This window comes from Cervus elaphus, chromosome 23 (assembly GCF_910594005.1).
Source record: "Cervus elaphus chromosome 23, mCerEla1.1, whole genome shotgun sequence".
Lineage (NCBI taxonomy): Eukaryota > Metazoa > Chordata > Mammalia > Artiodactyla > Cervidae > Cervus > Cervus elaphus.
The window spans coordinates 42385178-42409067 of record NC_057837.1 but is presented as its reverse complement, the minus strand read 5'-3'; the positions used below and the strand labels follow the sequence as shown (position 1 = coordinate 42409067).

Here is a 23890-nt window from a genome sequence, read left to right as displayed (position 1 = left end):
GATGGGCATCTAGGTTGCTTCCATGTCCTGGCTATTATAAACAGTGCTGCTATGAACATTGGGGTGCATGTGTCTCTTTCAGATCTGGTTTCCTCAGTGTGTATGCCCAGAAGTGGGATTGCTGGGTCATATGGCAGTTCTATTTCCAGTTTTTTAAGAAATCTCCACACTGTTTTCCATAGCGGCTGTACTAGTTTGCATTCCCACCAACCATAAATACAGTTTTATTGAACCCCATCCATATCCGTTCATTCACATATGCTTCTAACTGTTCTGCACTAAAAGAGCAGTTAAACACCTGTAATAAGAAGCCATATGATCTGCAAAGCCTAAAATAGCTTTTATCTGCTCTTCAAAGGAAAAGCTGACTGATTCCTGACCATAACCCCTCCCATACCACCACCACCACTACCACTAACATCACTACCACCAACAGCACAAGATGATGTGGACACTACCGTCACCATCAATAGCAATGACACCCCACTCCCTACACAACTCTGTGGTTCAGAGGTATGGAGGCCACCTGTATGGTCAAAGAATTCCTCGAGAGGGCTGTGAATGAGGACACAGACTCAAGCAAGAATCTTCCTCCTCACCAGTGAGTGATAGAGACAGCAGTCTTGCAAGTAAATATTCTTGTTCCTTAGATCTTGCGAGTGACCTGTAGCTTGGGGCAACTTCAACTCAGAGAACCTGCAGCCACAAGCCTGCACTTGAATCCCAAGCCCTCACCCTTCGTGTGCCTTGAACACTCAGTTTGGAGTGTCCAGGGCTGGGAAATCCCACTCACCTCTGCTCCGATTCTTGGCAGGAGCAAATGAAAATCCCCTCTGGAAGAATGTGCTAAAGACAGATCTCAGAAAATGTTCACAGATCATGCTGTGGAACTCAAGTCTGGAATTAAGCACTTGAGGAAACAAGCCCTAGTCATTAGGGGTGGGTGGCTCAGCTGGTAAAGAATCCGCCTGCAGTGCAGGAGACCTGGGTTTGATCCCTGAGTTGGGAAGATCCCCTGGAGAAGGGGATGGCTACCCACTCCAGTATTCTTGCCTGGAGAATTCCATGGACTGTATAGTCCATGGCGTTGCAAAGTGTCAGACATGACTGAGTGACTTTCACTTTCACTTTTAGCAGAGGTGAGCAAACACTGCAGAACTGGGGCCACACATGTCAGATACAGGTACAGGATAAACATGCTTACTGTGTTTAGAAATGAAGGACTTAGAACTTTAAAAGTAAAAAAAATATTTGTGAAATTAAAATCTCAACAGATAGACCATCCCTTCTGACTTTAAAGTTGACAACATGCTCCAAGGGTTTCTCTTACTGCAAAACAAGACCCAGGATTAGGACACACCTGGAGACATGCTGGTTGTGGAGGAAAATCACCAAAGACCACTGCCTTTCCATGAAGAACTACTGGGAGGGGCAGAGTTGCACTGATGTAGGATGCCAACCATAATAGTGACAGTGAGTTACACAGCTTTGGTAGAGACATAAGATGGTGAAGTTGATACCCGACCCCTAATTCTCAGCTGAGGCTCGATGGAAGTGGCCTCAGTGTAAGGACTAGCATCACCAAGCATAGATTCCCAGGCCCCCAGCAGTTTCTTATCCAGTGGGACGTGGATATGCAGATCCATGGACCACACTTTGAGACTCACTGTTCTATAAATTCTGACATAGTGTCAAGTAAGTGATGACCCCTGGTTCCAGGCAGAAATAGAATCAAAGCTCTGGGATGGAAAGCTCTCCTAATTTAGGTATATAAGAGAGTTGGACTATAAGGAAGGTTGAGCGTCGAAGAATTGATGCTTTCGAACTGTGGTGCTGGAGAAGACTCTTGAGAGTCCCTTGGACAGCAAGGAGATTAAACCAGGCAATTCTCAAGGAAATCAACCCGAATATTCATTGGAAGGACTGGTGCTGAAGCTCAGGCTCGAATACTTTGACCACCTGATGTGAAGAGCCAACGGACTGGAAAAGACCCTGATGCTGGGAAAGATTGAGGGCAAGAGGATAAGGGGGCAACAGAGGATGAGATGGTTGGATGGCATCACTGACTCAATGCACATGAGTTTGAGTAAACTCAGGGAGATGGTGAAGGATAGGGAGGCCTGGCCTGCTGCAGTCCATGGGGTTGCAAAGAGTCGGACAGGACTTAGTGACTAGACAACAACAACAAAGTATCAAACAGGGACTTCTCTGGTGGTCCAGTGGTTAAGAATCTGCCTTGCAGTGCAGGGGACACAAGTTTGATTCCTGGTCAGGGAACTAAGATTCCAGATTTCATGGGGCAACTAAGTCCTCACCTGGCACCAGAAGAACCTGCATGATGCAGCAAAAATCCTGCATGCCACAACTAAGACCTGACTCAGCCAGAAAATATAAATATTAAAAAAATAAGACCACACAATAAGCTGACAATTAAGGTTCCTCTCACACAAAGATTTCATGCTCCTGTGAGTGAGAATCAATAGAAAAAAATAGGTTTGGACAATCAAGAACTTCAGATATTAGATAGTAGGAATATAGAACAATTGTTAATAAAATATTTATGGAAATATTTATAGAAGTTAACAGAGTTAAATGATAGAAATAATTTGTGAAATATTTATGAAAGAAATAGAAATATTTAAAGATGAGCAAGTAACAAGAGACTATTAGAAATAAATAGAAAAAATAAAAAGTTTGAATTTTAAAAAGTGAAAACATTTCAGTTGTTAGAAAAACTCAACAGAATTAAAAATAGCAAAATAGACACAGCTGAAGAAAAAAAAAAAAAAAAACTAGAAGATACTTTTGAGGAAAATATCCAGACTGCACTATTAAAAGAAAAAGAGACAGAAAATATAAAAGGGTGGTTAAGAGTGTGGAGTACAGAATAAGAAGGTTCAACCCATTTCTAGTAAGAGTTCCAGAAAGAAAGGAGAGATAAACACAGGAATGCCTCACGGACATGCTGTAGTCAAGCTGATGAATGTAAACTTCAAGGAGACCTTATAAGTAATCAGAGGAAAAAGGCAGATAATTTACTCAGCAACAAACATCAGAATGACAATGTGTCAAGAGAAAGTAGCTGCCGACTTTATTTTTTTGTGGGTCTTTAAAAAAATTTTATTGGAGTAAGGTTACTTTACAGTGTTATCTTAGTTTCTACTGCATGGCAAAGTGAATTGTTTATCTGTGGACATAGATTCCCTCTTTTTTGGATTTTCATCCTGTTTAGATCACCACAGAGAGCTGAGTAGAGTCCCCAGTTCTGTACAGGAAGTTCTCATTGGTTATGTTACACACAGTATCAATAGTACATACAGGTCAACCCCAGCCTCCCAATCCACCCACCTCTGTCTCCCCCTTGGTGTCCACACCTGTGTTCTCCACATCTGTGTCTCTGTTTCTGCTTTGTAAACAAGATTGTCTACCCCAGTTTATTTTTCATATTCCACATATATGCATCAATGTACAGTATTTGCTTTTCTCTCTGACTTACTCCACTCTGTATGATGGTCTCTAGGTCCATCCATGTCTCGAGTTGCCAACTCTGAACACAGGAAAGTTGTCTTTCAAGAACAAAGTGAGATAAGGTAGATTAAGAAATGAAGAGACTTGAGCCAAAACCAGTTCTAAAGGAGGAAGAGAAACAATGCTGGTGGGCAGCTTAGGGGGCAAGAACTGGTGAACAGAGAAGCCAACACCTTGTTCATGAATCCAAACAAATAATGAGGCTATATGACCCCTGCCCCTAAACTGTGAGGTTCATTTAAAAAAGTTAAACAAAAAAAAAAAGTTAAACACTGGAAAACAATAGTATGTAAATCAGGAGGTGGGTGATACTAACATCTTTTCAATGTTCCAGAAATGTGCTAAATTATTCAGTTTTAGGCTTAGGTTAAATACGCCTGGGTAAATTTCAAGGATAACTACAAAATGAATAAAAATACTATACACATTTCAAATTAGGAGAGAGAAAAAGGGGGTAAGACTGAAAAAAAAATAGAGCAGGACAAAAATAAAAATAAAAATTGAGGTAACAAGTGAAAATAGATTAGCACTCGTAATAGACATTAATTAGTTGAAATTGCTAGTTAAAATTAATTTTCACTCTGGGTTTAAAACAGTATCCTGACATATGTTATTTATGAGACATACCTAAAGCATAAGGAAGTGGAAGCGCTGAAAACAGAAGGATGGAAAATATGTATATAAGAAAAATCCTAGGCAGAAAATAAACCTGGAACAGCTTAATGAATCTAAAACAAAGTAGAAGGGGCTTCCCTGGTGGTCCAGTGGCTAAGATTTCGCCTTCCAATGCAGAGGATACAGGTTTATCCCTAGTCAGGGAACCAAGATCTCACATGGCTCAAGGCCAAAAGACCAAAATATAAAACAGAAGCAATACTGTAGCAAATTCAATAAAGTCTTCAAAAATGGTCCACTGTCCAAAAAAATCTTTAAAAAGATAAATAAAACAAAGTAGACATCAAGGAGTAAAAAAGCTACCACCTAGTAACATAGATGCTACATAGTAAGGGGTTTAATCCAACCGGCTCAATGCTCGACTTACCGGCACACAATCAATTCATATCATGGTCTCAAAGCAAAACTGGTAGAATTACAGGGATAATGGAATATCTTCACCAGCAGAACAAGAAACTTCAAAACACTCTCTAAACCATGTTAAGAAATAAACAGACCAAAAATAAGAAAGATGTGGAATATTCAAAAAGCAACAGTAGCAATTTTAAGCAATGAGCACATATAAAATTCTGCATCCAACAATTATAGAATAGATTCTTCCAGGCACTTGTATGCTGTCTTCTTCTCTTTCTCCTAATCTTTCCTTCATTCTCTTTCTCCATTCATGTCCTCTCTCCCTTCCATAAGTGGATCAAGTACTAAGCCATGAAGCACCAACACATCTCACATCATTTTGTATCTTACAGACTGTGTTTCGGAACCACAGTACGGTTGATACAGAAGTCAATACGTTTAGGAAACTTCCCAGATGGCCTGGTGGTAAAGAATCCACCTGCTAATGCAGGAGACACAGGAGATGCGGGTTTGATCTCTAGGTCGGGAAGATTACCCTGGAGGAGGAAATGGCAACCCACTCAAGTATTCTTGCCTGGAAAATTCCATCGACAGAGGAGCCTGGTGGGCTACAGTCCATGGGGGTTGCAAAGAATTGGACAAGCATGCACGGTGGTCCAGTGGTTAGGACTCTGTGTTTTTACTGCTCAGGGCCCGGGTCAGGGAACTAAGATCCTGCAAGCCATGAAGTGCAGCCAAAAAAAAAAAAAAAAAAAAAAAGTCAACACATTTAGCAAAAGTCACTCTCAGTTAGAAGTGAAGAAAAAAACAAACACTTTCTTAATAACCATTGGACCAAAGAATGAAATTATTTAGAACTGAATCCTGTTGAAAAACCTACGTATTAAAGCAAACTACATACCAAAACCTAGGGGTGCAGGTGAAGATGTACTTAGACAAAACAGCTTTACATGCACATATGAGGACCATAAAGGTTAGAACATAAATGAACCAACATCCAAATTGGTAAATTAGCCAAAATAATAATAATGAAGGGAAAAGATACATGTGACAGGTAGTAATAAAGATAAGAGCAAAAACAGTGAAATGGAAAGCGGAGACTTGACACTGGGAACCAGCAAAGCCAGTCTGTTCTTTAGAAAAGAAGCCTCTGGTGGCCCGGATGACAGGCTATGATGGAGCCGGGCTTCTGACTCCGGGAGGAGGATTTGGCATGTTGATTGTCTTCTGTGTCTTGAAAACCTCATTAAAATACTACTGAAAGAATGAGAAAGATCTAGGCAGGGATAAACTGGGAAATTGAGATTACATATGCACACACTTATATAGAATAGATAACTAATATGGACCTGTTGCTATAGCACAGGGAACTCTAGTCCATACTCTCTAATGACCTACATGGGAACAGAATCTAAAAAAGGATATATGTGTATGTACAATGGATTAATTTTGCTATGCAGCAGAAACTAACACAACATTGTAAACTAACTATACTCCAATAAAAATTTAATTTAAAAAAGAAAGGCCTTACTAGAAGAGAAAATAGTAGCAAATACTGAAAGGATGAAAAGCCACAGCAAAATGTCCTTTTCTTTCCCAAGGAAGGAAAGTACTGGAAGGGACGAGGTGGCCCCAACCTGGAATCTGAGAGGAGGTGAGTGGCGGCCGGGGGGACAGGCACACAAGCTGACATCTGACTTTCCATTAAGACAGAACACGTTGAACAGTGGGGTCGTGCCTTCAAAGTTGGGAGACAAATTTTGAGTTATGCACCTCACAAGTGATCACTCAAGTGTGAGCAAAAATAACAAGGAAGCCAAACAACAACAGTAAATATTTTCAGCACTCAGAAAATTTATCTCACTCACACCCTCTCTAAATAAGTAGCTCACAAATTTAGTCCAGAAAAAAAAAAATGACAGTGGAAAACCAAAGAAGTGGGTAATCAGAGATAAAAGAAACAGTGAATATCCAGAAATGATAAAAAGAAATCCCTGTCTAGCAGCTGTCCTGCAGCATTCTGTCCAGTTTATAATGAACATCTGTGGGCTTCACAAAGGCAAGTTGTGCTCGTTGTGTTGTTTCCGTGAACAACAGGAAAGAGAACAAACACGACCCTGGAAGGCATCAGCGATGCTGGAAGAAGGCACAGGTTTCTTCCCTCAATGTTAAAAGAAGGTCATTCAGAAACTCCAGGAGAAATGCACAACCAGAAAAACTGCAAGAGTTCTGTGAGTCTAAATACAAAAATCCACTCCCCCTAAACTTCCCATTATTTGGGGCAGCTATGGAATATAAAAAGGCAAATCCTGTTTGACCTGGACACTAAGAATATTTCTTCTCCTAGTACTAAGGTCTGATACTGGCAACTAGTGTAGAGGAAATAGTATTTTATCATGACCACTTGGGTTTACAGCCAACGATGTTTAAAGAATTATGATGATAACTTTTATAATTCAACATTTGGAATCTACATAACTAAAAAACAGATTTTAAAGGTTACCAGTCCTGACAAAGTTGTCATCAGCATTATCACCATCATCATTTTGGCCAAGAAATGCTGGGCATTTCCTAAACACCAGGCACTGTGCTAAAGTATTTATAAGAATTATTCTGTTTAATTTTCAAAATAACCCCTTTGAAGTAGGTATTACCATTATCTTCATTCCACTGACAAGGGCCAAGAGGATGAGTACCTTGCTTCATGCCGTCACCTATGAGCAGAGCCAGAATCACATCCAGGAAGCCTGATTTCAGGGTCTGACTCACAGCCATTAAGCGAGACACATTCATTCTGGTGTAAAGTCAGGACACAGTTGAGCTCATGGGAAGGCACATGGTATGAGGGAGGAAGAGTGGGCAAGTGTGCTGCCCACAGCCTCCTCTTGCCTGGTAGGAAGATGGGAGATGGGGGTTTAATTCAGTCCCTTTATAGATACAATAGTGATGGATGGAAGGACTCAAAATTACACACCAGAAAGCTTGGGGGAAGGAGATGGGCAGTAATGTTAGTGATCTACATTCTAGCCTTAAGTAAGTGAAACTCTCCCCTTTCAAAACAAGAGGTTTACTGGACAGAATATAAAGCCAACAGAGTAAGAAAAACCCAGAAGCACCCAGCAGTCCAGGTGTGGTGCTGGCTGTCGAGAGGGACAGGGGGCCTCTGGAGAGCAGGTTGGGGATATGGCTGATATGTTAGGACTCAAGGTGAAAGATCTGAATTTTTCACCGCTATCTTTGTCTACTAGTTAATATCTTGCCGTGCCTTTGTTATCCGAGTCAAAACAACCACAAAGATAATTTCCAAGTCACTTATCTTGGAGGAATTGGAACCCTTGTACATGGGTGCTGGCAGTGTACAATGGTGCAGCCACTGTGGAAAACAGTTTGGTGGTTCCTCAAAAATTAAACCTAGAACTAGCAGATGATCCAGCAGTTCCACTTGGGGGATTTACCCAAAAGAACTGAGAGCAGGGTCTCTAGGAGGTATTTGTACACTGTGTTCATAACAGCATTATTCACAACAGGCACAAAGAGGAAGCAACCCACGCGCCCATCAATAGATGAAGGATCAGCAAAATGTTTTATGTTCATACAGCGGAATATTATTCAGCCTTCAAAAGGAAGGAGATTCTAGCAACACGGAGGAGACCTCAGAACATCATGCCCAGTGAAATAAGCCAGACACCAGAGGACAAACACCATATGATTCCACTTCTATGAGATACCTTGGTCAAACTCATTGAGACAGAAAGTAGGATGGTGGTTACCAAGGGCTAGGGGAGAAGGATGAGGAATGATTATTTAATAGATGTAAGTTCAATTTGGGATGATGAGAAAGTTCTGGAGATGGATGAGGTGATGATTGCACAACAATGTGAAAATACTTAACAGTACAAAGCTGCATATTTAAAAATGGTCAAAATGGTAAATCTTAAGTAATGTGCATTTTACCATATTAAAAAAAATGACTTTTGGGACTTCCCTGGTCATCCAGTGGTTAGGTCACCCAATAGTCCTTGTAGTATGGGGCACGTGGGTTCAATCCCCGGTCAGGGAACTAAGATCCCGTGAGCTGTGGAGCAGCTAAGCCTGTGCACCACAACTAGAGAGCCCCTATCCTGCAACTACTGAGCCTGGCTACTGCAGAGTCCACGAGCCACAACTACTGAAGCCCGTGGTCTCGCTCGCCTCCCACTGCTGAGCCTGAGGGCCATAACTAGAGAATCCGTGTGCTACAACGAAGATCCGATGCACCCAAATAAATAAATGAATATTTAAAAAAAAACTTTAAAAAATTGCTTTCTTCAAAACAGGAAGCAGTGACTTTGGCGTCCTAACCAATAAGATATGGTTTATTTAAAGTTATTTGAGTTTAAATTATCTCTTTTATCATTTTCTGGAAAGTACAAGAACCCTAGAACATGTTAATTCTGATTATGACCTCCCAATTTAGTACTATTATTGCATTTATTTTAAAATGTATATATAATACATACAAAATATTATTTTAAAAATATATAATTATATGAAGTACATATATTTTAAACCCTAAATTACTTTATTGTTATTTCATGAGGTCAATATTCACTTAAATTTGCCCACATACATAAAGACATGCTCAGGGAAGATCCCTGTCATAACTCAGCAGGTCTCAGTAGCCATTGATTGTAAAATGCATCCCTATTTCAGAATTTCAGAAAAACATTAAAGTGTGAAGACTGTGCATGGTAGAACTGGAGAAATAAAATATTAAAGAGAACCTCAGACTGCAACATCTTCCCAGAAAATCCTTTCACATTGGCCGGTTAATAAATGGGCTTCACCTGCAGGAATTACATCTTGTGCTTAGAGGGGTGGCAGGGGTGTGTTGGTGTGTGTGTGTGTGTGTGTGTGTGTGTGTGTAAGAGCATGCACGCAAGGGAGAGAGACAGACGGAGAAAGAACTCGACCGGGCACCCAGCAGACCAGAGTTTCACGAGGAATAAAATTACCAAAGGATCAAAGCAGCAGCATAGCAGCCCATCCGTATCCACAGAAAAGACACACACTGAAGTGGGCTGTGGATTGGCTGTTGCTAGGATTCATTTCATGGAAAAGGGTAAAAAGAAGGCTGCAACAATGACATGCTTCTTACCTTCCCAGGTTCTCAGAAATAAATCCAGAAGGAGAACACGGCCAGCTCCTCCTTCACATCGTAAACCAGCTACTAAAAGACACCTATAGGACAGCACACGATCTCAGGGACCCACGAAAACAGACGAGGTTTGCTTTTTCCTGTACGAGGTTTTCCTAAACCTCAGATTTGCTAAAGTACACTAAGAGCATGAAAACTAAAAGTGATATTCTCTCACATTTTCCTCATAAGGAAGGGCTTCTTCAACTCAGAAACACACTTTATTACAAAGATTCAGAAACGGAAGCGCCATCTCACGCTGTGTCCCTGGCCCGCCTTTTAGTTAATGGACACAGTAAACATTCATGCTGCCTCGGACTTCATGGGGGAAGCACTGACCAGCTCATCTGTAGCTGAAGTGCACCTACCAGAGGCTGCCTAAGAGACAGCAAGCCACTTTTCAGCCCAGCCTTCCCAGGCGATGTCTCAGGTTTTCCCCTGCCATGTATTTTCAGTCTCTCTGCCAGTCTGGCATCTTCACAGACCTGGCAAGCACAACTGGAGTTTGGGAACCGGCTGGGCCGGTCTGGACCAATGACAGAAGGTGAAGATCTTAGGAGGCTGGGGTGGGGACATCCTCATCACAGGTCACCTGCTGCGTCGTCAATCTCATTAGCTTTCAGCAGACCAGAACTGGCATTTCCCAGGGGAATTCTTCAAAGTTCGGTGGCTGGGACTATACGGAGTGAAGACGCAGAGCTCCCAGTGGGGTCACACACAGAACGCAGCAAAAACGAGAGGCAGGGACACAGGCAGGGCCGGGAACTTCAGAAGAGCCGGGCTTTCCTTCAGAACAAGGAGTTTCTCTTTATGGAAAACATTTCCCTGAAAGGCTAGCTAAATCCCAGGAAGCCCGAAAAGGAAAAACCAGCCCTGTTGGTGGTAACAATGTTTCCACTAGGACAGGGAGAAGTCCTACAAAAATTCTTGTTTCTGCATGAGAAATCCACTGCAGACACAACATTGAAACATATACATTATCATATGTAAAACACAGCGTGGGAGTTTGATGTATGATGCAGGGAACACTGAGCTGATGCTCTTCTGACAACCTGGAGGGATGGGGTGAGGAGGGAGGTGTGGGGGTTAGTTCAGAAAGGAAGGGACACAGTATGCCTATGGCTGACTCACGTTGATGTATGGCAAAAACCATCACAATATTGTAATTATCCTCCAATTAAATAAATTTTAAAAACATCGACAAATATACACTACCATGTGTAAGACGGATAGCTCGTGGGAAGCTGCTATATAGCACAGGGAGCCCGGCTCTGTGCTCTGTGATGACCTAGGGGGGTGGGATGGAGGGTGGAGTTGGGGGGGAGGTTCAGAGGGAGGTGATATATGTATACACACAGCTGATTCACTTCACTGTACAGCTGAAACTAACAAAACATTGCAATTATACTTAAATAAAAATATAATAATGTAATCTAAAAAACCCCCAAAACCTGCCTCAAGCTTTGCTTCCGAGTGATGCCCTCTCCCACCACCCAGCCCGGCTGCCTGGACACAGATTACAGTCTGGGTTTCTCTGCAAAGTCACATCCATCGCTGCCCCCTCCCCAGTTGCTCCTGAGAATCACTGAGCACCGACCCCAGTCCTCAGGAGCCTCCTCCTCTGAGCGCGCCCCCACCAGTCTATGCAGCCCCCTTGACTCGTGGCCGTGGCTGAATACGGCCAATTTCATTTGATCCCAGGCTGTGTTCCTTCTGGCCTTAGCTGGTGGACCCGGACATAGTGAGCCTCAAAGTTAGAAAAACAGGCACCACAAGAGGCTGGACCACAGACGCTAGCACGGGGACCAGGATAATATTCTGAGTGATAAATCAGAGGCTGAACCCAGGGCACTTGCCCCACCCCGTTTCTGCCTATTTCAGTCCTGGTGTCACCACATCACTGTTTTTCTTGGGAGAAATCTGCTTTGAGACAGACCATGCATGTGACGTGTGACCTCCTGTGACAGAGCCTCTGACCACGTTGCGTAGCAGCAGACGCTGCCAAAGGCAGAGCTAGCACACGAGAGAGCAAGGGGAACGTTCCAGGGCAGAGATGTTAAAGACAGACATGAGATACAGAACCAGACACCCGAGCTGGGGCTGCTGCCTCCCTGTGGAGAGGTCGGTCTTGGTAAGCAAGGCTTGGGTTGTAGTGGTCCCTCCAGGAGAAGTAGGAACGGACGCCCCACATAAAGATGGGACTCTCAAAGGATGACACGTCCAGTGCAAGTGCCGCCTAGAATCACTGTTCATTGGCACAGGGAAGGGGACAATGGGGGTGATCCTCTGGGCCTGCGACTGGGGCATGTTTTCTGCAGGAAATTCCATGTCATGTAGAACTGAGGTCTGAAATGTTAATATGCACGTGGTCAGGAAACCTCTCAAGTTGAGAGATTTACATTAAAAAAAACAACAACATGGTCTCAGGTCAGGGATCCCTGAGGCACCTGCCAGACACACCTTCCCATCAGGAAATCCTCAGCTAGAATTTTCAGAGTTCCACAGAGAAGGATCACAGTACAAACATTTACAATTTACCAAGAAACCACCCAACATGTACCTGTGTCTCTGGACAGAGCTGCCTTCCAAGAACTTTGGGACAGTAAGAAGTGATTCGGTAAATCTCTTTCAAGATGTTCAAGGCATGCAAGGAGGAAGCATTAATAAATCATGAAGGGGGAAGCACACTTTCAAAAGAGACGAGGCAAATTGGAATTTCCTAAAGTAAAAATATGCACTGAATTTAAAACAGGACAGATGAGTTAATGAGCAAATTGAATGTATCTGATGAGAGAATTAAAGACCAGGAACATGGCAGTACTGACACTGCCTGCAGTCAGCATATGGTGGAAAACGGGAGGCACAAGGAGAAGGCAGGAAGATGAAATGAGAATGTCCTTTAATCAACTGATAGAAATGCTGCAGGGAGAGATTGGGATTCCAGGAGGAGGGAATATTGAGAAAGGAAGAGGCAATGTCTAAAGAGATTTGAGATTTTCTCAGAACTAGTGATGGAGAAGGAAATGGCAACCCACTCCAGTGTTCCTGCCTGGAGAATCCCATGGATAAGAGGAGCCTGGCAGGGTACAGTCCATGGGGTCGCAAGGGTCGGACACGACTGAGTGACTTTCACTTTCACAGAACTAGTGAAAGAAGCATATAATGCAGGTGATTCCACACCTATACATCTTAGAGAAAAACTACACAGAAAGATGATCCTAACCAGAGGAAAATATATAGACTGTCCCCAAGAAAAAGGCAAACCAAGAGGAGATGTCTCAACAACAGTCATAGAAATGATAAAAAAAAAAAAAATCAACAAGATGTCAGAGAAAGTGAGAAAACACACTGGACCTAGAATTCAATACCTAAACTAGTCTTCACAAATGAAAACATACTGCATTTGGCCAAACACTGAGAACCAACAACAGACCCTTACTGAAAGGGCTACTGCAGCATGTCCTCCAGCCAAAGAAAACTGATCACAGAATCAAGAAATGAAATGTAAATGTAAGGAAGGGAGAAATGTGGTCAATCATTAATAAGCATTGACTCCAGAAGATGACTACAACCATGCGGCAGTAATGGCAGATTCTGAGAGGAATGAGAGGGACCAGAAATCCTGAACAATCACGCAAGATGGGAGGAGAATTCTAAGATCCTTACATCATTAAGGAGCAGGATGATGGTAGCACTAATGAATTAAGGAGTACATATAAAATTTTAAGAATCACATCTAGCAATGTGAATAAAAAGTATACCTTCTAAATAAGTTGAGGGGGGAAAAAAAGAATAAACCGTTCACAAGAATCCAGAGGCCCAGATTTACTTTAAAATGACAACAAATTGAAGTTGTGCGTGTCTGTGTGTGCACGTGCATGTACTTGCTAAATCCCTGAATCCCTCTGGGATTGAGTACAACATGCCTGCAGCCCAGTGGGTCATAAATTGAGTGACTGGTGTCTGTGCCAGGGGTTTCTGCAAAAATTACAGGGACCCGGTGACATCATACAGTAAACTGATATTCACTCCAGAGAGAGATTTACTCCTCAAGGCTGTGCTGTCCTTCATATATTTTATTTATGGTCTTTTTATGCTGTGTTACTTTCTTAAATCACAATGAATGCATTCTATTGTAGGACCTGGCGTCCTGGCAATTGTGTTTTTATTTCTTATTGGCCTGGTAGTAGTACTCTTTAGTTAATCTGTAGGTTCCTTATTTCTACCTCTACTTTCTTTTCCCTTCAATTCTCACAATCATTCCAGGGTGCAGGGAGGTGGGGTTGGGAGCTGGAAAAATCATGTCCTTTAAAAAAAAATTTATTGTTTTGAAGAACTGTATCTATTTAGCTTTCACTTTTTATTCTTGCTTTAGCATTTGTGTGCTCATTTATTTTTTGTTTTTATTTAAAATTTTAATCTTTAACTTTTGGTTTTCCTCTTAGTTTTGTGACCTGTATGTTTTATATTTGCTTGTTTTCACATCTATTTTCAATATTTTTTTAACTCATTGACTTTTTTTTCTTCTTGGAACTTTAAGTTATCTGATGGTTAAATATCATCCCTAATTCTAACTTTCCATTTCTCCACTGTTAATATTGAGTCACCTCTTAACCTCCTTCCCCCTTCCTTAGTCTGTTTTTTTTTTTTAATTTCCCCAAAAGGTAGATTTTATTTATTTATTATAAAAATATTTATTTATTTGGCTGTGCCGAGTCTTAGCTGTGGTATGTGGGATCTGGGATCTTCGATGTTCATTGAGGCACTTGAGTTCTTTAGTTGTGGCTTATGGGATCTGGTTTCCTGACCAGGGATTGAACCCAGGCCCCCTCAGAGTCTTAGCCACTGGACCACTAGGGAGGTCCCCGCAGTGTTTTATCCCTTTCTCTTCTTAGTGGGTTTTCTTTCCTTTGTTTCTGGCCTTTGTATTTCAGCCCACATTGTGCCTTCGGGAGACCCAGACTCTTCTCTCTAGTTATGCCTAAGCAGCCCCTTTAGGCCAGGGCTCTTATGAGGAACCACGGTTAGTTGACCGTCCTGCTTAGGGCTTCTTGGGTTTGTGGGAACAGCACTCCGGATAGAGCCTGGGGTCTTCTTTGCGAGGTCAGACCTGATGGAAGGGGAGTTCTTCAATCCAGTTAGTAACACCTGCGAGCACCCATGCATGGGCGGACGCTGTCCTTGGTGCTGAAGGCCACATGGGGGCCCAAGTGAGGAAGTCCCATCCTTATGAAGCCCACACTCTACCTGAGGGTGGGAGGCAGACTTGAGTGATGAGGCTGGGAGCCGTGGGCAGGGTGGAGTAGGGCAGGGGGCCTGGGAGCAGGGTGGGGAGGCACCCAGGTGTGTTTGAGAGATGCTGTGCATCGCAGCGTGATGTTGCTTCCAGGACAACTTTGCCTCTCATTGCAGGAGCAGAAATAGATGAGCCTCGCATGAGCCTGGGCTATTTTTACCACTTGGACACCGTGAGTCATGCTGCTCACAGTGTCTCCCTCCTTTGCACTGTGGCTGTGAGCTCCCGGTCACTCTGGACACCATGATAGGATGTGGGGGGTTGACCTCTGTCCTGGCTCTGTCTCATTTTTTCCCCTAATCTTTTCTCTTTACCCATTAGTATCACCTATGGATTAGCTGGATGGTTGGTTAACCAGTCTTGTTAACTGCCAAGCATCTTTGTCATGCCCAGGTGATTGATAACATGCATGACCCATCTGGGGGATTCCTGGTCATCAGCAGCAGGGAAGCCAGCCCCACTCCATGGTCCACAGGGAAGAGCAACTCAGGGGAGGGATGAGGGTGATTCGCTGACCAGGTTTGCTTCAAGGCCACAGAGCTTCTGAGACCCCGGCTACAAATCTGGGGCAAAGAATGGTTCACACATCCAGGATAACCTCAAAACTTGGAGCACAAGTGTGTCATGCTCAATGCCATGACTTCTGAATGAGCGTGGAGTGGATCTGTCAGAGTTAATATCCAGAGACAACCTTAACTAGTCAGAATGGAAAGCAAAATAAACACAGATACAGATAAAACTCTCTGAGGTGCTTTCCAGACACGCCGGAAGCAGGTGTCTGCTGACGCTTTGTAACATGGTTGCTGGCACGCTCTTCTTTCTTCTATGACCTTTGGTTTTTGTCACCTTGGATGGTTGAGGGCAGCCTGGCAGGCCTCATGCCTTCCTAACCAGAGGACAAATGGTCCTGCAGGTAGGGATGCAGTGTTGATCTGGAAACGCAAGCTATGTGTTCTTAAGGGATTCTGGCTGGGCCATCCATGGATTGATGCTTTCCCTTAAAAGTCACTAAAATGCCTGCAGAGGCCAGGGAATGGTTGTTTCACAGTCATGTTGGCTCTGCAGGAGAAGGCTCCTTTGTGGGGATCTGGAGAGGTTCTGTCTCCTCCAGATCCACTCTCATCTGTGCCTGGGAGATGATTCATCCTGAGAGGCTGTGAATCAGAGCAACAGCATCGTGCACAAGCAAGGTCACTTCCCAAGACTCACTGCCTCCCAGTGACAGACCAGCCCTGCCCTCACTGGCCCGGGACAGAGCTCACCTCCCGAGCAGCGGAGAAGCGTAATCTTGGCAGTACCACCATCTTAGTAGGGCTATAACTCCACATCCACAGTGATGCCCAAGTCTGCCAGGCAGGCAGGGACTGGCGTGTAAAGGGTTTATCAGGCAGGAGGTTCCAGAAATGTGGAGCAGGTAGAGGGGAGCAGGTAGAGGGCAAGAAGGTGTGCATTGTTAAACTGTTCCCGCTGCTGGCGGCTGGACCCCATGCCACCTGAGGGGCCTCTGGACGCTGACCCTCGTCCACCACTGGTCAAGGGTCACTTCCAGCCCTTGCTCCCTGGCCCTGTGAACCCGCAGTCTGAGGGCTTCTATTGCTGGACAGCTAGGAAGTGGCAGGTGTTTGCTCTAAGGAGCCTGGACTACCAGAGTGGAAGGTTCAAAGGCACCTGCACACGAGACTCCAGGATGAGACTTCGAGTGGTTGTCTTCTTTATCTCCATGGGTACAGCTGAAGTGTGGTGGGTGATAACAGGGGGATGAAGTGGGCAAGCTCCTCACAGCCTATCTGTCCTGGACATCCTGTGAGGCCCATGTGGCCTCAGAGCCTGTCTTCATCCTCTTCTCCATGCAGCTATTATGTCAGGAAGGCAGCTGGACACAGACACGGACCCAGCTGGGCTGTGCAAAGACTTGTTTGGGGCCTGGAACAAACATGAAGGCTGGATGACATCTTAGCTGTCACTGGGGCTGGTGCCAAGGGCGGTACAAAGTCAGCTGAACTGCCATCAAAGCACCAGAGGCAGGGCGGCCTACATGATTGACACGCATCCTCACACAGTTCTGGAGGCTGGAAGCCGAGATCAAGGGGCCAGCGTGGTGGGTTTCCAGCGAGGGTCTCTTCCTTGTCTGCCATGGTTTCTTTCTCCCCATGTCCTTTCCTGGGTGCCTGTACTACAGAGTGTGAGACCTGCCTCCTCTTCTTCTTTTAAGGCCACTAACCTCATCATGAGGGCTTCCCAGGTGGCATTACTGGTAAAGAACCTGCCTGCCAGTGCAGGAGACATAAAAGACCTGGGTTCGATCCCTGGGTCTGGAAGATTCCCCTGGAGGAGGGTAATGGTAATCTATTCCAGTATTCTTGCCTGGAGAATCCCATGGACAGAGGAGCCTGGCAGACTACAGTCCATACGGTTGCAGAGTTGGACCCTACTGAAGCAACTTAGTACGCACACACAATTCCATCGTGAGGGATCAAACCCATGTCTCCTGCGTCTCCTGCATTGCAGGTGGATTCTTTACCCGCTGACCCACCGGGGAAGACCTTATCCCTCCCGGATCATCTCTCCAAGGCCCCACCCACAAATACTATCACATCTGAAGTTGAGGCTTTGAACATGAATTTCGGGAGGGATACAAACACTCAGCCTGTACCACCATTAAGTAGGAATTTTCAAGAGTTTTAGTATATTATGTATAAAACTATATCCAAAGCAAAGCATAGATACTACTATTTAAAGTATAAAATGAATAACATACTTAAATATATGAAATACGCAAATACCCTCAGTACCTAGATCAGGAGACCTAGACATATTTCTTTTCCTAAAAGCCACTCCAAATTATTCCAGATGCTTGCTAGCTTGAGGAAATCTCGTTTTTTCCCCGTGTTTTTAGTGTTTGTATGGTAGAGTTGGTAAACCATCTGCTTCCGTTTTAATTTTCCCCACTAATTAAAAAACGCTCCCGTGGGCCTCCCTGGGGTCCTGAGCACAGGTTCCCACTGTGCGTGGCAGAGCCAGGGTGTGGCTTATTCTGCTTTGTGGGAAATGGATCTCCCCCAGCAGCAGCTTCCAAGCACAGATCCCACATCCTCTGTCCTGTGCTTCTCCCGGGGCAGCGCTGATGTTAGATAGACATGCTGATCTGTGTCAGCATCTTTAAAGCCATGCTTAACCGAGCGCCTCACGGAGCCAGACGGTGAAGCCCTGTGGGAAACACAATGCCCTGCGGGGCCTGGACACGAGTGCTGCCCTGGATTTTACATCCTGTAAAAATTCCACGCTTCTGAGAACACATGAGCCAGCAAGGAGGTAGTAAACAGAGGAAATTGTATTCGTGCTACTTGGAAGAGAGAAAACTCTTTAATCAGCCCATAAAAGCTGGATCAAGGGTTTAAAAAAAAAAAACCCTCAAAGGGATTTTTCAGGAGTGGGAGATAAAGAAAAAGAGAACCTTAGAAAAAGATAAAAATTATATCACTCAAAAGAAAAAAGTGAAAGAATATTTAAAAATATCTAAAGTACAAAAGCAGATATTTTTTTCTTCGACTCTGTTGGGGCTTTTAATTTAGTGCATGGGGGCAAGATGCCATATGTAGGAAAAAAGCCATAATTATTACTGCAGACTCAGTAAAGGAAGGGTACAGCTAGAATTTACTTGCTCGGTGCTGAGCACTCTCACGTTCATTACCCTGGGTGATCACCTTGCCGACCCCACTATTAATGGACCTGACTCTCACTTTATGGAGGAGGAAGCAGACGAGAGAGAAGCTGCCTCAAGCTGCTGGTCAGGAACAGAGGCAGAGCTTACACCCAGGTTTGTTGGAAGCCTACCCTCACGCCATCACACACAACGCCATGCTTTGAGAATCAAGCATAAAATACATTTAACAAAAGAAGCTGAAATGTGTACCCAAAACTATCGAGACACCATTAAAGCAATTACAGAAATAAGTAAAGACAGAGACTGTGTGTTCATGGACTGCAAACTGCATGGTCGGAAGGGCCCGCAGGTCAGCCAGCAGATTCCGGGCAACCCTGTCAGCATGAAGCCGGGTTTTGGGCGGAAAGTGACAGACTGACACGAAAATGCACACAGAAATGCAAGACATAGGGTTTCTCTCCTGCTGCTCCTGCAACGTAGGGCAAACTGATGGTTACCGAACACAAAACAGTAACAGTCCCACCTATCGGGCAGCTACTCTTAGTCTAGGGGTTCGCATACTCCCCCCAGGTGATCTTGTTCAATGCCCTCAAAAGTTTGGGGTTAAAATGGGAATCACTCCCATTTTATGTCTGAAGAAAGTAAAGGCCAAGTTTTAGGATTTGACCTTAGGTCTGAGTAAAACCCCACTGGTTTGTTATAAAGGAAAGTTCTTCACTGTGTTTATTCCAACCTAACCAACACTGTCAGAGGCTGGGATTGTCAATGAGGTGAGTCTCACCCAAGCTGCCTTCCGGTCCCAATCCAGGTGACACCCCAGCCTCCCTGCCATCAGCCTTTGTAAACCAGGTAACCAGGGGAATGGAATGACATGGGCTCAGATTATAAACTGGATTAAGCTCAAGACATAAGTGGGGTGAGGGCAACAAAGGATGAGTGCTTGTATCTCCCTAGAAGGCAGCGGTGGGGAGGGTACCCCCCAAAGGGTGGTCATGTAGCTGACCTCCAGCAAGGTGGGGCAGCAGGCAGGTGGGTGTGAAAGATGCTTCCTGCCCACGGAGGGCAGGCCTGTCACCTGAAGCGGCTTAGAGAGACCTGCTCTCCCTGGCCTCAGGTCATAGAGTTGAGCTGGCACATTCCATCTTAGTGGAACTTGGATACACGTGTTCTTTGCCAGGCAAGATCCGTGCCTTACCTTACTCAGGGTAAGTGTAATAAGTACAGTGTCAATGACCACAATCATAGCAGGTACGAGAGTGACTGTTCCAACAAATAGAAATTCTTTCTAACTGACTGATGCTATGTAATAAATGAGAACTGGCATTTCTGGGACCTTGAATTGAGCAGTGTAAACCGTTCCTAGCAGGGACACCTACACAGACATTCTGGGTGCTGGGAGGGACCTCACACCCACCCGTGGGAGAGAGGGCATATGGGGGTCCACCTTGGAGGGGGAGGAGGGCTCCCAAGTGCCTCCCACCCCAGGGGCGTCCTGAGAGCCAGAACCCTGAGGTGCCTCCTCAGGGTCCCCTCCCCTGCATGCAGGCGCTCCGCTGGGCAATCACTCCGGGCTTCTGCACAGCAGAGGGAACGGTGACCAGACGGGAGCCCTGGGTCCTCCCGGTGGCCGGTCCTGGCAGCCCCTGCCCTGCCTGCTCCCTCATCCCACCTTCAGGAGCCACTCACAAGTGGGCGACGTCACACCCTCCACCAACCACCCCTTACATCACTGTTCTGTGGTTTCAGGGTTCACCCAGCTCCCTGGCTTCTCAAGGGGTTCCCTCCCCTCTCCGCATTCTTCCCCCAGAGCATCAAGCCTCCACCATCGCCCCCAGCACTGAACTCCAGCCCAGGGACCCGAGGTCTCTCACTGTCTGATCACCTCACACCCCAAACCCACAGCGTGACCCTCTGATGCACCATCACAAACCACACTCACACGCACAATTCCCTCACCTTCTTGGAGAAGCCTCTGTTCCCCTCCAGCCTCCCTGGCCCCACACTCAGTAAATGAAGGGGGTGATTGAGCCCCCAGCCTGGGCCCCTGTGGCCTTAGATCTCGAAGGGCCGAGCCTGAGGAGTCTGCGGCTCCTGATTTCTGTTTCCTGAGCTGATCCTGGGTCTCCAGGATTCAGACTCTACAAGCCAGGTGAACTTTAGCTCCTTCCTTCATCTTTCCTTTCTTCCCTCTCCCCTGGGTAGGCTCAGCCAGTCCTCAGGCTCAGTACTCTCCACTGAGCCTGGTGGTGCTGGTGGGTGTCCACACTGGCAGGCACCATGTCCCCTCTGAGCTGGCAGCCAGCTGGGTACACCCCCTGGTACTTCATGGGATCAGTCCACTCTCCCCGCATTACTCCCCCACCTCCGCGCAGCACAGAACGCCCTCTGGGATTCAGATGAATTTTGGGCCCTGGACACTGGGTAGTGAGCAAACAGGATAGGAGCCTTGCCTCGAGGGCATCCAAGTCTCAGCCACGTGGTCCCAGACCTGAGCCATCCTCCACTTGCCTCTTCCTGCTGTGACACTGGCAGTCCAATCCCAACAGGGCATCCTTGGCCCTGCCCCACCCACCTGCTTCTCCTTCATGGTCAGAGTTGGACCACTCAGGAACCAGAGACTCTCTCTTCTGCTCCAACCACCCCTGAGGGTCTTGATGGACTCAGAACACAGCCTGGCTCCGGCCCCTCCGCCTGGAGATGCCACGTGATCCCACCTCTCCATCAGTGAGGCTAGCTCTGTGAGGTCTGCTCGGTCTCAGCTGCTGTGCCCACACCCTCAACACACGTCTGGTCTTGGCCAGATCCTTCTTGTCCTTAGGGTCTCAGCTCCAGAGTCATTTTCTTATAGATACCATCCATGGCCACCACATAGATACCATTCCAATGGACTGTTTGTGGTGCTGGAGAAGACTCTTGAGAGTCTCTTGGACTGCAAGGAGATCAAAGCAGTCTATCCTAAAGGCAATCAACCTTGAATACTCATTGGAAAAACTGATCCTGAAGCTGAAGCCCTAATACTTTGGCCATATGATGTGAAGAGCTGACTCACTGGAAAAGACCCTGATGCTGGCAAAGATTGAGGACAGGAGGAGAAGAGGGCAACAGAGGACAAGATGGTTGGATGGCATCACTGACTCAATGGACATGAGATTGAGCAAACTCTGGGAGATAGTGAAGGACAGGGAAGCCCGGCGTGCTGTAGTACATGGGGTCGCAAAGGGTCAGACATGACTTTGAGACTGAACAACAGTGGCCTGTCTACCTGTCATGTGAACCTGCAGACTTCTTCCACAGTCTACACTGCCTACCCATCCCCACGCCGCCCAGGAATGCATGTCCCAGTAACTGACGCCAGCCTCACTCTCTGGTCGCTCACACCAGAGCCTGGCTCATAAAAACACTCAGTAGTCCACAGGATGGAGAAGGGGTCTTTTTGGAAGCTTCCAGCCCACACTGCTCCAGGTGCCTGCTTCATGTCCATGATCACTCACACCCGAGAATTTGCTTGAATCTGCTTCTTCATGATTCACCACCAGACCAGCCACTGCTGGGCCTGAAGGAGGGCACTGGTCACATTCAGCCTGCTCTGACCTGGTCTGGTTGTGAGTGAGCAATTCGCCTCTGCTACCAGGCTCTGGCTTCACCCTGTCCACGATCCCAGACTCAGCAGCGACCAGGAAATAGCGCCAGCTCTGGGTCCTTGGTCTGAGGACCTGAGGAAGTCAGACCAATCACAGCTCCACATGGAGACTCTAGAGAAACGCCATCTGAACACCTCCAGAACTTATATTAATACAGGAGATGTGGCTCAGCTGGTAAAGAATCAGCCTGCAATGCAGGAGACCTGGGTTCGATCCCTGGGTTGGGAAGATCCCCTGGGGGAAGATCCCCTGGAGAAGGAACGGCTACCCACTCCAGAATTCTGGCCTGGAGAATTCCATGGACTGTACAGCCCATGGAGTTGCAAAGAGTCGGACACAACTGAGCGACTTTCATTTCACTTCAAGGATAGTTTGGAGTTGGAGGAAAATACAGCTAAAATAAATACACTAAAATCAGGAACCAATCTTCAAGAAGTGTGTACACATGTGGGCTTCTTGCTCCAAGGGGAACTCGACCTAGGAAGTGAGTTCATTTAACCTTTAACAAGGTTTACAGATAATTATGAATGTATAGACTCTCTGAGCAAGGAAGATTGTGTGGTCAGGTTTGCTGGTGTAATTAATTCTTCCAACAAAACCGATTTCATAGCAACTAGAAAGAGAATGATATTTACAAAATAGACAGGGTTTCCCTAACTTTTGTGAGGACTATGCTTCCATAGCCTCGTGTTACACAGGACTTCACCTGCCCTCTCCTGGCATGTGTGTGTGCTAAGTTGCTTTAGTCCTGTCCAACTTTTTGCGACCCTATGGACTATAGCCTGCCAGGCTCCTCTGTCCATGGGATTCTCCAGGCGAGAATGCTGGCGTGAGTTGCTGTGCCCTTCTCCAGGGGATCTTCCCGACCCAGGGATCGAACCCAGGTCTGTCTCCTGTATTGACAGGAGGATTCTTTACCACTAGTGCCACCTGGAAAGCCCTCTCCTGGCACTTGCTCTCAACAGCCACCCTCACCTGCATGGCAATCAGGCTCTGAGGAAGTCCAGGGCCATCCGGACTGGGCACCCCTTACCAGGCCTGGAAGGTGGTCAGGATCCCTTGGGATTCGCCTCCTCCCTGGCTTGGCCCACATGGACGTTTCAAGTTTACAGAGTGTCCGGAGTGGCTGCTGACTTGGCATCTGCCACGCCTTCCTCTGTGCCCACCTGGGCCCTGGCTGCCCAGGTTCCCAGCATGGCCTGGCCCCCCACGCAAACCCCACTCTTGGTCAAGGCCTCATACGAGGCAGTGCATGCCCCCTCAAACTGGCCCTGGCTTCAGGTGACATCACTGAGCGTTGCCTCATCTCAGCTCACGTAACAACCCTAGCCGGGGCAACTGGGGCCTCCTCTTCATGCATAGGAAGACCAAGGCACAGAGAGGTTGAATACCTTTGCAAGGGGCACGGGATAAGCCAGGGCTCAGCCCCAGGCAAACGGACTGCAGAGCCCCCAGCACAGTCCCTGCGCACCCCCGCCTCCCCATCACCACCCCTCCAGCTCAGCCTCTCTCCAGTTTCCAAACACCCCAAGCAAGCCCCATCCCAGGAGCTCACA

The 23890-nt window shown here is 46.0% G+C and overlaps 1 protein-coding gene across 5 annotated transcripts in view; it reads right to left on the bottom strand.

Annotated features, from left to right (window-relative positions):
- The window catches only part of SYNDIG1 (synapse differentiation inducing 1), a 104454-nt gene that overhangs the window by 60923 nt on the left and 19641 nt on the right, over positions 1 to 23890 (bottom strand). Inside the window, exon 1 of one of the 5 annotated variants that reach the window (XM_043884785.1) lies at positions 9695 to 9834. The exons of the other annotated variants lie outside the window; for them this stretch is intronic. The gene's annotated coding sequence lies outside the window, so the exon portion shown is untranslated. Of the gene's footprint in view, positions 1 to 9694; positions 9835 to 23890 lie in introns of those variants that run through there. 5 annotated transcript variants of the gene reach the window in all.